The following is an 18,096-nucleotide window of genomic DNA, read 5'->3' as shown; positions in this document are numbered from 1 at the left end:
CCGATCTAAAGGGAACCGGCCTTCGACTTTGCTCAAGTTAGGGCGAGGTTCTCCTCCTGTCCCTAACAGGGCTGTGGGGGCATATGGGCATTGCAGGGCCTCTCCCCCATCCGTCTAAAAGGGAACCGGAGCCTCGACTTTGCTCAAGTTAGGGCGAGGTTCTCCTCCTGTCCCTAACAGGGCTGTGGGGGCGCATATGGGCGTTGCAGAGCCTCTCCCCATCCGGTCTAAAGGGAATCGGCCTTCGACTTTGTCGAGATGAGGTTCCCTCTTGCTTCTGATACAATTTGTTTGGATTGTCCTGTAGATGTAATAGTGCCAAAGACATGTAGATATACAACTTTTAATTAAAATAAAGTTATTGGTAGTACATCCGTAAGTTCTCCGAGCTCCATGGATCGCGGAGGTCGGCTCCTCCGAGCTCCTTAAGATAATAAGTTCTGGGCCGGACTACTTCTTTGACCTCATACGGGCCTTCCCAGTTTGGGGACGAGTTTCCCTCGATCCTGAGGTTGCGAGACAGCGGCTCGTCGAAGCACTAGATCTCCTGCTCTAAAGACTTTATCTGACCCGAGAGTTGTAATAGCGAGGACTTTCTATCTGTAGGCTGCCATTCAAACCTGAGCTATCTCCCGCCTTTCTTCCAGGAGGTCGAGGTTGCTTTAAGACCTTGCAAATTTTGATGTTCGTCGAATGTCACGACTCGTGCCGACGGAGTTTAAGCTCAATTGGGATGACGGCCTCCGTACCGAAGGCTAAAGCAAAGGGGTCTCCCCTGTGGGCAGCCTCTGGATAGTTCGATACCCACAACACATGATAAAGTTCGTCCGCCCAAGTTTCCTTCACCTTTTCGAGCCTTGTCTTAATCCTCTGCAGAAGGGTTCTGTTAGTTACCTCAGCTTCGCCGTTCGCCTGAGGATGGGCTACTGATGTGAAGTTGTGGGAGATGTTCAGATCTTCGCAGAATCCGATGAATTTTGCTCCCGCGAATTGCCGTCCATTATCAGTGATTAGGTCCTAGGCAGACCGAACCTGCACACGATCGACTTTCAGACGAAATCTTGCACTTTTGCTTCTGTGATTTTTGCTAGTGGTTCGGCTTCAACCCATTTGGTGAAGTAGTCGATCGCTACAAGGAGGAACTTCCTCTGCCCAGACGCCATAGGAAAGGGGCCAAGGATGTCCATCCCCACTGCGCAAAAGGCCATGGGGCACTCAAGGGTGTGAGCTCATGGCGGGCTGTCTCTGGACGTTGGCATATCTCTGGCATCGATCACACTTTCTGACATATTCAATCGAATCATGATGCATTGTCGGCCAGTAATATCCTTGCGAAGCAACTTGTGGGATAAAGATCTAGCCCCCAAATGGTTTCCGCAGATTCCTTCATGCACTTCCCACAAAGCGTAGTCGGCTTCCGAAGGCCGATATTTTAAGAGGGCAAAGAGTATGATCTCTTGTACAATTTGCCCTTATAAAGGATGTATCGGGAGGCTTGATTTCGGAGCTTCTGAGCTTCTTTCACATCCTGGGGGAGAATCCCATCTCTGAGATATGTTATCAGTGGGTCGATCCAGCTGGGCTCATGGTCAATTTCCATAACGGGCCGTGATTCTTCCGTACTCGGACACTTGAGTACTAAAGAGAACACCTTTGGATAATTCGGCCGGAGCCAGCGTTGCCAGCTTGGAGAGAACGTCGGCCCTGGTATTTTCAACCTCAAAATCTGCCTGATGTCAAAGCTGCCGAAGGGGAGATGAGCTCTTTTACCTTTTCAAGATATTTAGCCATGCTGTCCTCCCGCGCCTCGTAGTTTCGTTGACTTATCCCACTATTAGTTGAGAGTCGCTGTGGACCCGGAGCCGATCTATTCCCAGCTCTTTGGTGATCCTCAGTCCTGCGATCAGAGCTTCATATTCTGCTCCGTTGTTCGTTGCGGAGAACTCGAAGCGCAGAGCGTACTCCGCGACAATTCCTCCAGACTGATCAAGATCAGGCCCGCACCTGCACCTGACATGTTGGAAGAACCGTCCGCATAAAGGGCCCAAAAGCAATCAGAGGGATCTGCTTTTTCTTTGGGGGAGTTCGGCCTGGGTTTCAGGCCGTCAATTTCGCCTTATTCAGGTTCGGCCTCCTCTGGGATAGTATACTCCACTATGAAATCCGCCAATATCTGGGCCTTCACTGCCGGCCTGGGTCGATAGTTGATGTCAAATTCTGTGAGCTCGATCGCCCATTTTTGCCGTTCTCCCGGAGGCATCCGCCCTGTGTAGAATCGCCTTGATCGGTTGGTCAGTGAGCAGTGTTATGGTGTGCCCTTGAAAGTAGGGTCGGAGCTTCCGGGCTGCAACCAACAGAACGTAAGTCAGTTTTTCTAATTTAGTATATCTGGTCTGGCGTCTCTTAGCACGCGACTGACGTAGTAGATTGACCGTTGGACTTTTGCTTCTTCTTTGATAAGGACGCCGCGAGAGCCATAGGAGAGACCGTCAGGTAAAAAACAGTTCCTCCCCAGGCTCTGGCCTTGCCAGCAGCGGGGTGAGCCGAGGTAGCTCCTCAGTTCTTCGAACGCCTGTTGGCACTCAGAGGTCCAACAGAAGTTCTTCGGCTCCTTGAGGATTTGAAAGAAGGGTAAGCACCATTCGGCCGATCTTGCGACAAAGCGATTCAGGGCTGCTACTCTCCCTGTAAGGCGCTGAACCTCCTTTATCGACTTCAGGGCGGCCATCTCCTGGATGGCGCAAATTTTTTCTGGATTGGCCTCAATCCCGTGCCCCAACACTATGAAGCCCAGGAACTTTCCCGAGGCTACTCCGAAAGCACATTTAGTCGGGTTCAACTTCATTCTATATTTTCGGAGAGCGTCGAAGGTCTCCTCGAGGTCGGCGATGTGATCCATGAAAGATTTGCTTTTTATGAGCATATCATCCATGTAGACCTTCATGTTGCGGCTGATCTGCTCCTTGAAGATTTTGTTCACCAACCGTTGGTAGGTTGCGCCTGCATTTTTGAGGCCGAAAAGGCATGACCCATTGTAACAGTAAAGGCCACGGTTAGTAATGAAAGCGATTTTTTCTTCGTCTTCCGGCGTCATCCTGATTTGATTATAGCCGGAGAATGCATCCATAAAGGTAAGGAGCTCATGGCCCGAGGTCGCATCCACCAGTTGATCGATTCTGGAAAGGGGGTAGCTGTCCTTCGGACAGGCCTTATTCAGCTTTTTGAAGTCTATGCACATCCTCCACTTGCCGTTTTCCTTTTTGACTAGGACAACGTTGGAAATCCAATCAGGATAATTGACTTCCCTAATGAATCCGGTCTTAAGGAGTTTGTCTACTTCTTTGGCTATCGCCTTCTGCCTCTCTGGTGTATGACCTCAGATTTTCTCTTTCATCGATCGATGCTTTTGGATCGACGACCAGACGGTGCTCCATGACTTCCGTGTCAATCCCCGGCATGTCTGCTGGAACCCAAGCAAAAATATCTGCATTCTTTCGTAGAAAATTGATGAGATACGTCCGCACCTCCTCCCCCAAGTTGGAGCCGATCATCGCCACATGCTCCGCGTTCCTGTCGTTCAGAGGGATCGGCACCAGATCTTCGATTGGGCCCCCCTCTCTTCAGTGAGGTCACCGCGGGCATCCAACCCGTCAACTGGACAGGGGTCGGACTGATCGCTTCTTTGCAAGGCTATGTTGTAGCAGTGTCTGGCCAGGGCTTGGTCTCCTCGGACCTCTCCGATCCCCTGGCTGGTAGGGAATTTCAACTTCAAATGGTAGGTTGATACGATGGCTCGGAGAGCATTGAGGTCGGGTCGGTCGAGGATTGCGTTGTAGGCTGACGGTGCCTTCACCACCAGGAAATTCACTAGAGCCCTGGATTGCCTTGGATATCGACCTGCAACCACAGCCAAAGTTATTATTCCCTCTGTTGGAACAGTGTCACCAGTAAACCCTACCAGAGGTGAGCTAATCGATCTCAAATGGCCGTCAAGGATGGACATTCTTGAAAAAGCGTCGTAGAACAAAATGTCGGCCGAACTTCCCATTGTCGACAAGGATGCGGCGGACGTCGTAATTTGCTATATTCAAGAAAACTACAACCGCATCGTTGTGAGGGAATTGAACTCCCTGAGCATCTTCTTCAGTAAAGGTTATGGGCTCCTCAATCTTTTGTCGCTTGGGGGTACGGCTAGTGTGTTGGTTGCTTCTTGCCGGGATCCTCCTGAGATGGTGTTGGCAAAATCCGTCGGAAGCTGATCGTCCGACCGCTCTATGTCGGCGACTATTGCCGGAGGATGTGGGGCCTGGGAAACCAGAGGCGAGACCGGGGCCCGAGACATGGCTGCGGGGTCGTGGGTCGCCGTGTGGACGCTTCGCGAGAAGACATCGGGCGCGGATCCAGTGGGGGGAAGGAGGAGTGGATGTCGAAGAAGATAACCAGAGGCGGTTCCATTGAGCGCTCCTTTAAGAACAAGGGTACTGCAGAGGTTCAGCCCCTCCTTCTAGCGTCAATCCTGTTGGTGCAAAAATCTGCTTACGTCGGAGAAGCTGGAGTCACGATCGCCGTCGGGACCTGCAAAAAAAGTCTAAACCGGAGGTGGGGTTGCTCCGGCAAGATCCTCCGATGCTCAAGTCAGTTCTCTGCCTCAACGGGAATGGAGTGCTCGAACGAAAATTTTAGCAGAGTTTCTAGGTAAAAATGAGAGCTTAGAGAATAACGTATCTGGGGTCCCCCTTTTATAGGCGGAGGGTGCAACAGACTGATAGCGACGTTCGTAACCGTCTGGTAGTGGGCTGCCCATAGTCAGGAGGAATTTATTGCGAAGGGTAGTGGAGTGGAATCGTGGCTATCGTCGTAGCTCGCCACGTGGAATCAGTTGCGGGGAGTGGAGCGGTGTCCGTTGTCGTGACTCGTCAGGGAGTGGTGGAATCACACAGGATCCGCTGCAGGGGGGTGGAGCAGAATCGTGGCTATTGGTACGGCCTGTCGGGGAGTAATGGAGCTGCGTAGGGTCCGCCGCAGGGAGTGGAGCAGTGTTGTCCGTTACTGTGGCCTGCCAGGGGGTCCAGACTTGTCGGCCGAAGTTCGGTTGGAGTCGGAAGCGAGGTCCGGCACCTATAGGAGCTCGGACGAGGCCTTCCCGCAATCGGGGTAGAAGGCGGAGTTTGGCTCTCATGAGAGTCCGGACGAGGTCTACCTGTAATTAAAGTCAGAGGCAAGGTCTGGCTCTCGTAGGAGCCCGGACGAAGTTCATCTGCAAGCGAAGTCGGGGGCGAAGTCCGGCTCCCGTAGGAGTCCGGACGGAATTTACCTGTAAGTGAAGCCGTGGGCGGAGTCCGGCTCCCGTAGGAGTCCAGACGGAATTTACCTGTAAGTGAGGCCGTGGGCGGAACTCGGCTCCCGTAGGAGTCCGGGTGGAGCCTTTCAGCAGCTGAGGTTGGGAACGAAGTTCAGCTCCCATAGGAGTTCGGACGAAGTCTCCCTGTAGCTGGCGAGATCAGGCTCCCGTAGGAGTCCGGTCAAAGTCTATCTGCAGTTAAAGTTGGTGACGGAGTCCGACTCCCATAGGAGTCTGGGCGGAGTCTACTGGCAGTTGGAGTTGTGGGCGGAGTCCGGCTCCCGTAGGAGTCCGGCTGGAGTGTCAGCAGTTGAGGTTGGGGACGGAGCCCGGCTCCCATAGGAGTCCGGGCGAAGTCTGCTTGCGGTCGGAGTTGTGGGCGAAGTCCGGCTCCTGTAGGAGTCCGACTGGAGTGTCAGCAGTTGAGGTTGGGGATGGAGCCCGGCTCCTCTGCTGAGGTTGGGGATGGAGCCCGGCTCCCGTAGGAGTCCGGGCGAAGTCTGCTTGCGGTCAGAGTTGTGGGCAGAGTCCGGCTGGAGCCTTTCAGCAGCTGAGGTTGGGAACGAAGTTCGGCTCCCGTAGGAGTTCGGATGAAGTCTCCCTGTAGCTGGCGTCAGAGGAGACTCGCGAGGGTTTAATCCCATTAAGAACTTCGGCTGAGGGTGTTTTTATACCCAACAATCATCATCCCGTAATAACGTATCATTTGATCGCGAACATGTTTAGGAACTATATGATAAATCCTCTCTTATCGTACACTAGCATAGTTCTAGGGACTTCATCATAGTACAAGAGTTCAAGAAAGATGTTACTTTATGATGAAAAATATCAGAATAATTTTTATTCATTAAATAATAATTCATATACAAGGATGAACTCAATCGTCAAACGATTGATTTTAGGACATAATTTCCAACATGAAAAAAGTAAAATTTTCTTTTCGCATTCATCTTCATGGGATATAGTCACAATGGCACCCCTATACATCATAAGAGGACCCAATTGAATAAAAAAAAGAGAGATCTAATCTCTATTACCTCCCATGATGGGACGGTCTGGTGACAATCCGATCTAATTACTTCGCTACTCAGATCATCTAATCTAAATAATTTAGATCTAATTTATATTATTTTAGATCTAATTTTATATTTTGATCATATCAAAATCAGATAATAATCATCATAAATAAATTTTACATACTTCAATTTAAAATCAGATTCTATAAGGATCAATACAAACTAGGACAACCTTTGCACTGTAAGGGATAAACCTTACAGCAGGACAACCTTATATCAGTTTGCACAATCAGATCTATAACTAATTTTAGATCTAAATATTATATATCAGATCTAATCTAAATTAAATTATAGATCTAAATACATATAATATCATGTCATATCGAATCTGACTCTAATGTCACTGATGGGATGCACAGAGATTTCATGTATGTATTTAAAAAATTTTACAGTAAAAAATATTAGATTAAATTATTTATGTCACGCCTCCGATCCGAGATTGTGAATCGAGGGTCATGGCAATCGCCACATACTTATAGAATACTTTTCCCATAAGCATGCAAGGCATCTCATCATGATATCTTCACAAACAGTTAAATAAATTTTTCTTATTCAATAATCAACCTTGGTTCAAATAACAAATCAAAACTAAGTGTTCAAAAGAAAGTAACTGTCTGACAAAGTCAATACTAAAAACAAAACTAAAGGTCTGAATCAATTCTGAGAAAATCCTAAATCAATGAGTTAACTCCATCTCTAATCGCTCTCCCAACCGAAAACCCGCATCATGCTAATTTTCTGGATCTGTAAGAAAAACATAAAACTTATCATGAGCTAAATAGCCTAGTAAGCAGTGTATACCTTTAACCGAATAATCAGGCAAATAATACTATGCATAACAAATCAATATGAATTTCATGAAATCATAATCATACTGTCAATCATATATAAAAGTCAATTCATCATAATTTCCAATTATGCTTTTCTTCTTAAATTCATCAATTTCTAAATTCTTCTTACCAACCATACTATGACCACATTATCCCTGTGGCAGGGTCATAATACCGGTATCTGCTTGCGGTGAGCTGCGAATCATCTGGAGCCAAGTCTTTGGAACCGCTGGTCTAACTGGCGGTTTTGTCGCTGGTCTATCTGCGACATTCGCTGATCTCACTGGCGACATAAATCCTCAGGACAGTCAATTGCCAACGTATATGCCCCCATTGGCAGGGTCCTCAACACAGTCAGGTTGTCAATTTCATATTGTCTTCCAATTCATATATTATTTTCAAGAATAATAAAATTAATTGATATTCGAGTCAAATCAATTATAACATTCTTTGAGATCATATATCATCATAATAATTGCTCAACAAATAACTTCAATCATAAATAATTTTTCTACAATTAACTTTCATCATAAATAATTTTCAGCAATTATTTCAATAAATAATTTCAATCGCAAGCATGCATAAATTTATTTAATTCGTAATATACCAGATAAATTCAGTAAAAGTAAACATTACTTACCTCAAAAGAAAGTCCAAACTAAAATTCTAGGGATCTCGAAAATCCTTCTCTGAACTGATATGTCAAATATCATATTTTAAATCAAAATTTTATCGAATTAAAAATAATAAATTATTAAAAATCTAATGTCCCCACGAGGATCAATTCGTCGACAGCATCCAGGTTTTCGAATTAATCCATGGACATCCTAATTTTATTTTTATTTTTATTGCTAATCTTTTTTTTTAATTAATTCCATAAATCCTAAAATCTAGAGAGAGAGAGTTTCTCTCTCTCCACCCCTTCTTTTCTTTTCTTTTCTTTTCTTTTTTTCTTTTTCTTTTCTTCTTTTTCTTCTTTTTCTTTTCCTTTTCTTCTTTTTTTTTCTTTTCTTCTTTTTCTTTTCCTTTTCTTCTTTTTTTCTTTTCTTCTTTTTCTTCTTCTTCTTCTTCTTCCTGCGCCGGAACAGAGGACTCTTGGTCCTCAGGCTTTGAACGGCCGTTCGGGCCGCTGCTGCCACGGCGGAGGCCGACGGCCGACGGGGCCATCTCCTCCGGTCACGGAGGAAACATGACCGGCGATCAAATCCGACCGCCGGCGCCGGAGATTCACGGAAAATAAGCCCAAAAACAGGGGTCTTTCCCGACCCAAAAATCGGCGACGTTCATCGCCGGCCACCACGCACAACGCACGGGGGAAAGAGGAAGAAAGAGGGGAAAAAGAGAAGAACTTACCTCGGCCTCTTGGGATCTCGTCGGAGAGAAAACACGGCGAGAAACCCAACTGTGCCCGCTGCTCTTCTTCGGGAAAATCAGAGAGAAAGAGAGAGGGAGGAGGCCGTTCTTCGGTCTCAAGGGGGAGGGGTCTACTTATAGAGGACCCTAGGACTCCGAGGGGTCCTAGGAGTCCCGATTCTGCCCGAATTTCGCCGGAGAAGGAGACTCCCATCGGGAGTCTTCTTCCCGATTTTGAATTCCTCTGTTTTTTTTTTTTTTCATTTTGGGCTTTGATCTGCTGGGCTGAAACGGGTTTTGGGCTATAACATTCTTCACCCCTAAAAAGAAATTTCGTCCTCGAAATTTTTCATACCTGTAGTCTCGAAAAGCTGGGGATATTTTTGCTTCATTTCTTCCTCTAGCTCCCAAGTAGCTTCTCTTTCTGAATGTCGGCTCCACTGTACCTTGACATAAGGAATGTTGCGACGTCTCAGCACCTGTTCTTTACGGTCTACGATCCGTATCGGATATTCTTCATATGTTAGATCCTTCCTGGCTTGTACTGGTTCAAGTTCCACAATGTGACTTGGATCTGGTAAATATTTCTTTAACATAGAAACATGAAAAATATTATGTACTCCTGCAAGTGAAGGGGGTAAGGCAAGTCGATAAGCCACCTCACCAATTCTTTCCAAAATCTCAAACGGACCCACATATCTAGGATTCAATTTGCCACGAATGCCAAATCTTGAGATTCCTTTTGAAGGAGATACTTTGAGAAACATATGGTCACCGACTTGAAATTCTAATTTCCATCTCCTGTTGTCTGCATAGCTCTTCTGTCTGCTTTGTGCTGCCCGAAGTCGATCTTTAATTAATTGAATCTTCTCGACTGCTTGTTGAACAAGTTCGGGACCCAATATTCTTCGCTCACCGACATCATCCCAGTGAATCGGTGATCGACATCTTCTACCATATAAAGCTTCGTAAGGTGCCATACCAATGCTAGCCTGATAACTGTTATTGTAAGCGAACTCAATCAAAAGTAGATGCTCATCCCATGAACTCTTCATATCCAAAATACAGGTTCTCAACATATCTTCTAAGATCTGAATAGTTCTCTCTGACTGACCATCAGTCTGTGGATGAAAAGCTGTACTGAAGTTCAATTTTGTTCCTAATGCCTTGTGTAAGCTCTTCCAAAACTGTGATATAAATCTGGTGTCTCGATCCGATACAATGGTCACTGGAATTCCATGTAACCTTACAATTTCTTTCATATATAACTTTGCTAGTCTTTCCAAAGTAAATCCAACTCTAATTGGAAGAAAGTGTGCAGACTTTGTCAATCGATCCACAATCACCGAGGCTGCATCATTTTTACTGGGAGTCTTCGGTAGTCCAGTTACAAAATCCATAGTGATATGTTCCCACTTCCAAACTGGAATATCAAGAGGTTGAAGTAGTCCCACAGGTCTCTGATGTTCAGCTTTAACTTGTTGACACACCAAACATTGAGCCACGAATTGAGCGATCTCTCTTTTCATATTATTCCACCAGTACATTTCTTTTAAGTCTCTATACATCTTAGTACCTCCCGGATGAACTGTATAACCGGTCTGATGTGCCTCCTAAAGTATTTCATGTTTGAGTGCTGAATCATTGGGTACGCAAATCCTGTTGTCGAACCTTAACGAACCGTCTTCATGTATCTTAAATTCAGATTGAACACCAGCTTCCACTGAATTTCTTATTTTCATTAGTTGTTGATCATTATTCTGGGCAACTGAAATTCTTTCAATGAGTGTTGGCTGAACCCTCATGTTGGCTAACCGTACTGTTGAGTCATATTTTCGGATGTCTAATTCCAATTTCCTTATATCCTTTAACAATTGACTTTGGTGTGTGATTAAAACCGCCAAATTTCCCACAGATTTTCTACTAAGGGCATCAGCAACAACATTAGCTTTTCCCGGATGATAATTGATTGTTAAATCATAATCCTTTAATAGTTCTAACCACCTTCTCTGTCTCATGTTTAATTCTTTCTGTGTAAAAATGTACTTCAAACTCTTATGATCAGTAAACACTTCACACTGCACACCGTATAAGTGATGTCTCCAAATTTTTAGGGCAAAAATCACTGCAGCTAATTCCAAATCATGTGTCGGATAATTTTGTTCATATGGTTTCAGTTGTCTTAAGGCATAGGCTACTACCTTACCATGTTGCATCAATACACATCCGAGTCCCTTTTTAGATGCATCACTATAAATTGTGAAACCTTCATCTCCTGTTGGTATAGTAAGGATAGGGGCTGACACTAATCGTTGTTTTAATTCTTGAAAATTCTGTTCACAATCTTCAGACCACTCGAATTTAACCCCTTTTTGAGTAAGACGAGTCAAAGGTGCAGCTATACGAGAAAATCCTTCTACAAATCGTCTGTAATATCCTGCCATTCTCAGAAAACTTCGAATCTCAGAAATATTTGTAGGTCTGTTCCACTGCATCACAGCTTTCACTTTTGCTGGATCCACAGAAATTCCATCTTTAGATACGATGTGTCCTAAAAAGGCTATCACATTTCTTAAATTTGGCATAAAGTTTTTCTTTCCTCAATATTTATAGTACACACCGTAAATGTTCTTCATGCTCCAATTTACTTCTTGAATATATCAGGATATCGTCAATAAATACAACAACAAATTTATCAAGATAAGATCTGAATATTCTGTTCATTAAATCCATAAAGGCTGCTGGAGCATTGGTTAACCCAAAAGGCATCACTAAAAATTCATAATGTCCATAACGAGTTCTAAATGCCGTCTTTGGTATGTCTTCTGTTTTAATTTTTAACTGATGATACCCTGAACGAAGATCAATTTTAGAAAAGACTTGTGCACCTTGCAGCTGATCAAACAAATCATCAATTCGAGGTAGAGGATACTTATTTCTGATAGTATTTTTATTCAACTCTCTATAGTCGATACAGAGTCTCATACTACCATCTTTCTTCTTCACAAATAAGACTGGAGCTCCCCAAGGAGATACACTAGGCCTTATAAAACCTTTATCCAATAAATCTTGTAATTGATCTTTTAACTCCTTTAATTCCATAGGGGCCATTCTGTAAGGAGCTTTAGAAATCGGATTGGTATTAGGTGCCAACTCAATAGTAAATTCAAGTTCTCTATCTGGGGGTAGTCCGACTAAATCATCAATGAATACATCCAAAAATTCATTTACGATAGGAATATCCTGTAACTTCAATTCATCATGTTCTTTATTCTTTATTGATACTAGGTAACCTCTACATCCCTTTCTTATCATCTGTCTAGCTTATTCAGGTGAAATAATACGTGAAGGGGTGGTTCCTGTACTTCCATCAAAACTAAAAGTTAATTCTCTCGGTATGTGAAAGTTCACTCTCTTTCCATGACAATCCACAGAGGCATGATAGGTAGCCAGCCAATCCATTCCTAGAATGACATCGAAATCATGCATATCCAGGACCACCAAATCTGTCGGTAATTCTCTTTCTCCTATCTTGATACTACATGACTTGCACACACTTTCGGTACTCAAAATACCACCAACTGGTGTCTCAACATATAATTTGGTTTTCATGGGTTCACAACCTATATCATGCTATCTAATAAAAGTAGTGGATATAAAGGAGTGTGTAGCACCAGAATCAAACAAAACTGAAGCATGAATACCAGATACAGGAATGGTACCTGTCACCACAGCATTGGAGGCCTGAGCATCTTGTTGTGTGAGGGCATAGATTCTTCCTTGAGTTTTCGGCCTTTGACCTCCGTCCTTTGCCTGTGTTGATCTATTTTCGTCCATCTACGGGCAATCTGCAATCTTGTGTCCTTTCTGGCCACATCTAAAATACGAACCAGTATTCCATGGGCAATTAGAAGTCTCATGCTCTCTTCGGCCACATCTCGAATATTTAGCTGTCTCATTCTCACGATTCTTATCAGTTGCTGGCTTCTTTGCTGGAACTTTATTGTTCTGGTTTCGTCCTTGAGTTCCACTAAATCTATTTCTCTTCTTCTAATTCCGTTCACGCTCCGCATGAGCTTCATTAGCTTCTCTCTCAATTATTAGAACTTTGTTCACAACTGAGGCATAGGTATTTAGCTCTAGGGTACAATCTGTCTCCTGATTTCTATCTTCAGTCCCATTTCAAATTTGTGTACTCTGTCTTGCTCAATCTCAACTAATCTCGGAACAAATTTGGCTAACTCCGTAAATTTGGCTTCATATTCTGCAACGGATCTATTAACCTGTCTCAAGTGAATGAACTCCTGTTCTTTCTGTATTCTGACACTTCGGGGAAAATACTTGTCAAAGAATTCATCTCGAAATCTCTCCCAAGTGAGAGGTATCCCATCGTGCTCATATTTTTGTTCCAGTATACGCCACCAGTTGTATGCCTCGCCTTGTAACAGATATGCTGTATAGCGGATCTTCTCTTCATCTTGGCATTCTTGCACGGCGAAGGCCTTCTCCATTTCCATAATCCAGTTATCTGCTTCTTGTGGCTCGATGGTCCCTTTGAAGGCTGGAGGAGCTAGCTTCTTAAATTCGACGATATTGTTTCTCTGCATCGGATGTTCTCCATGTCCAGGTGCCGGTGGAAAATGCTGATGTGGCTGTGCATGTTGTTGTTGAAGTAACTGTTGTTGTGTTTGAACTACTCCGATCAGAGTTTGCATTAGTTGAGTCATGTTCGGCTCCTGTGCTGTCGGAGTATTTCTGGTAGGATCATGGATTCCCTCCTGCTGAGTTGTACCGCTGTTTAATTGGGGAGTATTATCGCCAAGTGGATTTGATGTCCCTCCTACCGTTCCTTGAGTATTCCTCGCTCGTCGTGGAGGCATATTGACCTATGTTAGATTTGAGATAATAACTTATCCTTAATAAGGTTATAACTTGTGACAAGTCAAATCATAATTATCATAACTTAACCTTTCAATTTCCTAATGTCTACCCATCACTCACTTTATTCTACATGTCTCTATCTATCTACTTATGCTCTGATACCATATTAATTGTCACGCCCCGACCCGAGATTGTGAATCGAGGGTCATGGCAACCGCCGCATACTTATAGAATACTTTTCCCATAAGCATGCAAGGCATCTCATCATGATATCTTCATAAATAGTTAAATAAATTTTTCTTCATTCAATAATCAAACCTTGGTTCAAATAACAAATCAAAACTAAGTGTTCAAAAGAAAGTAACTGTCTGACAAAGTCAATACTAAAAACAAAACTAAAGGTCCTGAATCAATTCTGAGAAAATCCTAAATCAATGAGTTAACTCCATCTCTAATCGCTCTCCCAACCGAAATCCCGCATCATGCTAATTTTCTGGATCTATAAGAAAAACATAAAACTTATCATGAGCTAAATAGCCCAGTAGGCAGTGTATACCTTTAACTGAATAATCAGACAAATAATACTATGCATAACAAATCAATATGTAATTTCATGAAATCATATTCATACTGTCAATCATATATAAAAATCAAATCATCATAATTTCCAATTATGCTTTTCTTCTTAAATTCATCAATTTCTTAAATTCTTCTTACCAACCATGACTATGACCACATTATCCCTGTGGCAGGGTCATAATACTGCGTATCTGCTTGCGGTGGGCTGCGAATCATCTGGCAGCCAAGTCCTTTGGAACCGCTGGTCTAACTGGCGGTTTTGTCGCTGGTCTATCTGGCGACATGTCGCTGGTCTCACTGGCGACATAAATCCTCAGGACAGTCAATTGCCAACGTATATGCCCCCATTGACGGGGTCCTCAACACAGTCAGCTTGTTAATTTCATATTGCCTTCCAATTCATATATTATTTTCAAGAATAATAAAATTAATTGATATTCGAATCAAATCAATTATAACATTCTTTGAGATCATATATCATCATAATAATTGCTCAACAAATAGCTTCAATCATAAATAATTTTTTTACAATTAACTTTCATCATAAATAATTTTCAGCAATTATTTCAATAAATAATTTCAATCGCAAGCATGCATAAATTTATTTAATTCGTAATATATCAGATAAATTCAGTAAAAGTAAACATTACTTACCTCAAAAGAAAGTCCAAACTAAAATTCTAGGGATCTCGAAAATCCTTCTCTGAACCTGATATGTCAAATATCATATTTTAAATCAAAATTTCATCAAATTAAAAATAACTAAATTATTAAAAATCTAATGTCCCCATGAGGATCAATTCGTCGACAGCATCCAGGTTTTCGAATTAATCCATGGACATCCTAATTTTATTTTTATTTTTATTGCTAATCTTTTTTATTTCTTTTTTTTTTTATTAATTCCATAAATCCTAAAATCTAAAGAGAGAGAGAGATTCTCTCTCTCCACCCCTTCTTTTCTTTTCTTTTTTTTTTTTTTTCTTTTTCTTTTCTTCTTCTTTTTCTTTTCCTTTTCTTCTTTTTTTTTCTTTTCTTCTTTTTCTTCTTTTTCTTTTCCTTTTCTTCTTTTTTTTTCTTTTCTTCTTTTTCTTCTTTTTCTTTTCCTTTTCTTCTTTTTTTCTTTTCTTCTTTTTCTTCTTCTTCTTCTTCCTGCGCCGGAACAGAGGACTCTTGGTCCTCAGGCTTTGAACGGCCGTTCGGGCCGCTGCTGCCACGGCGGAGGCCGGCGGCCGACGGGGCCATCTCCTCCGATCACGGAGGAAACATGGCCGGCAATCAAATCCGATCGCCGGCGCCGGAGATTCACGGAAAATAAGCCCAAAAACAGGGGTCTTTCCCGACCCAAAAATCGGCGACGTTCATCGCCGGCCACCGCGCACAACGCACGGGGGAAAGAAGAAGGAAGAGGGGAAAAAGAGAAGAACTTACCTCGGCCTCTTGGGACCTCGTCGGAGAGAAAACATGACGAGAAACCCAACTGTGCCCGCTGCTCTTCTTCGGGAAAATCGGAGAGAAAGAGAGAGGGAGGAGGCCGTTCTTCGGTCTCAAGGGGGAGGGGTCTACTTATAGAGGACCCTAGGACTCCGAGGGGTCCTAAGAGTCCCGATTCCGCCCGGATTTCACCGGAGAAGGAGACTTCCGATGGAGTCTTCTTCCCAATTTTGAATTCCTCTGTTTTTTTTTTTTTCGTTTTGGGCTTTGATCTGCTGGGCTGAAACGGGTTTTGGGCTATAACAGAAGCCCTTGATGAAGGCGGCCTGACCGAACTGGACCTTCAGATCCCTCATCTCGGAGGAGGTTTTGAACTCCTCCACTGCCCAGACCATTGCCTCCGAGACCAGGGTCAGGATCTGTGCCTTCAACTCGGAGACCTCGGCCTCTGCTTTCTTTCTTTCCTCCTCCAAGGTGGCCCTCAAGTCTGCCAAGGTCTGCCCCTCCTTCTACAGCACCTCTTGGAGACTCGCAACTTCGGCAATCTTCTCCTCGAGGCGGGCGACCTCGGCCAGGCGACCTTCCTCCGCTTGGGTGGCCTCCTTCCTAGCGTCGTTCATCGCCTCGATGTTGGCGATAAGCTGGTGTCCAATCTGCAAGAACGGCCAGGGAGTCAATATAAAAGCCGAGGAATAAGCAAAGTAAAAAAACAGGAAAAAAGAGATATCGAAGAAACCTCCAAGCAAAGTGAGACCCCTGAAGGAGGGAGATGGGTTTAAATAAGCGACGAGGTCCGACGCAATAATGATTGCAGATCTCCTCTGATCGATCTACAACCGCCATGTGTCCCACTCACCATGGCAGATGGCTAAAAGCGGTTGGCAACTGACAGAACCATTATTGCGTCATACCTAGAGCAACGCTCCAGCAAAAATTCCGAAAAAATCTTTTCGGATCACCTCGATTTGAAAAGGCTCCATCACCAGCGCGCCAAATGCCAAAATATCTAGAAGCAATCGAGTACGAAAATCGAGGGAGGCAACTTCGGCTGTGAAAATTTCTCTGTACTTCATTAGGAATCCGAACTCAGAAGTAGGAGGACTGGTGTTGGGTATAAAATAACCCCAGTCGAAGTTCGTAAAAGACCGACCCTTCCAAGGCTCTTCTGGCTTCCGACCTTGTGTGGCGTCTTTCCGAACTCCCACAACTGTTCGAGCTTCCACAATACCATCCAGACTTCTCCAATAATGGGCTTCTCCATTCATCTACCGGACTGCTCCAAATGCTCTCTGAGCTTTACTATCAGCCGATTTTCTATAGTGATCAACTATTTTTCGAATTTTAGCCTAGACTTCTTCCGGCCACGAACGACTTTACTTCGAACTTCTTTCGAACTTCGTCAATGTCCGAGCTTCTCCAATAGCAGGACTTCTACAGTAATCAGATTCCATCCAAGTTTCTACGACAATCGATCGCCTTCTAAATTTCATCCGGGCTCCAACGAGAGCCGGATCCCAGTCAAACTTCTACAGCGGATGGATTCCAAACGAACTCCTATAATGGACGGGCTCCACCAATCGGATCTCTACTCTGAACTTCTTTCGGACTTCGTCAATGACCGAGCTTCTCTAGCAGCGGGACTTCTACAATAAGAAGTCTCCATCCGAGCTTCCACGGCAGTCGGTCTTCGTCCGAGCTTCTACAATAAGAAGTCTCCATCTGAACTTCCACGACAACTGATCTTCGTCCGAACTTCTACAACAAAATTGAATCTCGGACTCCTCCAACGTTCGACCTTCCATTGTGTCCTCAAGACTCCTCTAGCGGACGAACCTCCACAACGCCATCCGAACTCCACTGTCGGTCAACCCTCTGTCAGATTCTTCATGAAACCGGACCTCTTCGGTGGACAATCTTCAGACGAACTTCCACATCAGGTAAATTTCAGACAGACTCCTCTAGCGATCGGACTCTTATCGAACTTCTCCAACAGAAAATCCCTGTCCGAACTTCTACAGCAGACGACTTCTGCCTGCAGCATCAGTGCCCAAGGCACCCGACGACAGTGGACCCGTCAGCAACCTCGAAAACATCCGAGCTTCTCTTAAATTACAGAGACAGAGAACCATTCCGCTCCATTAGACATCCCAGCCGAGCTTCAGCTGTCAGGCCCGAACTCTCTGGCAAGTCACGATAATGGCCACTACCCCACTCCACTCTCTATAACAGATTCCACGTGGCCCTACCACTCTCTGGCAAGTCGCGACAACGGATACCACTCCATTCTCTATAACAAACTCCACGTGGCCCTGAATGGCTCTCTGACGTCACTACTCTCCGTAACAAACTCCGCGTAGCCCTGAACGGCCCACTACCAGGCAGTTACAGACGTCGCTGTCAATCAGTTACGCTCTCCGTCTATAAAAAGGGACCTCCAGATACATTCTTCTCTAAGCTAAAAACTCTATCTCGAAACTCTGTTAAAATTTTATTTGAGTGCTCCATTTCTGTTGAGGCAGAGTACTGACTTGAGCATCGGAGGATCTTGCCGGAGCACCCCCAACTCCGATTTAGACTTCCCTTGCAGGTCCCGACGGCGGATGTG

Source organism: Elaeis guineensis, chromosome 7, assembly GCF_000442705.2.
Source record: "Elaeis guineensis isolate ETL-2024a chromosome 7, EG11, whole genome shotgun sequence".
In the NCBI taxonomy this organism is placed as follows: Eukaryota; Viridiplantae; Streptophyta; class Magnoliopsida; order Arecales; family Arecaceae; genus Elaeis; species Elaeis guineensis.
This window is presented reverse-complemented; position numbering follows the sequence as displayed.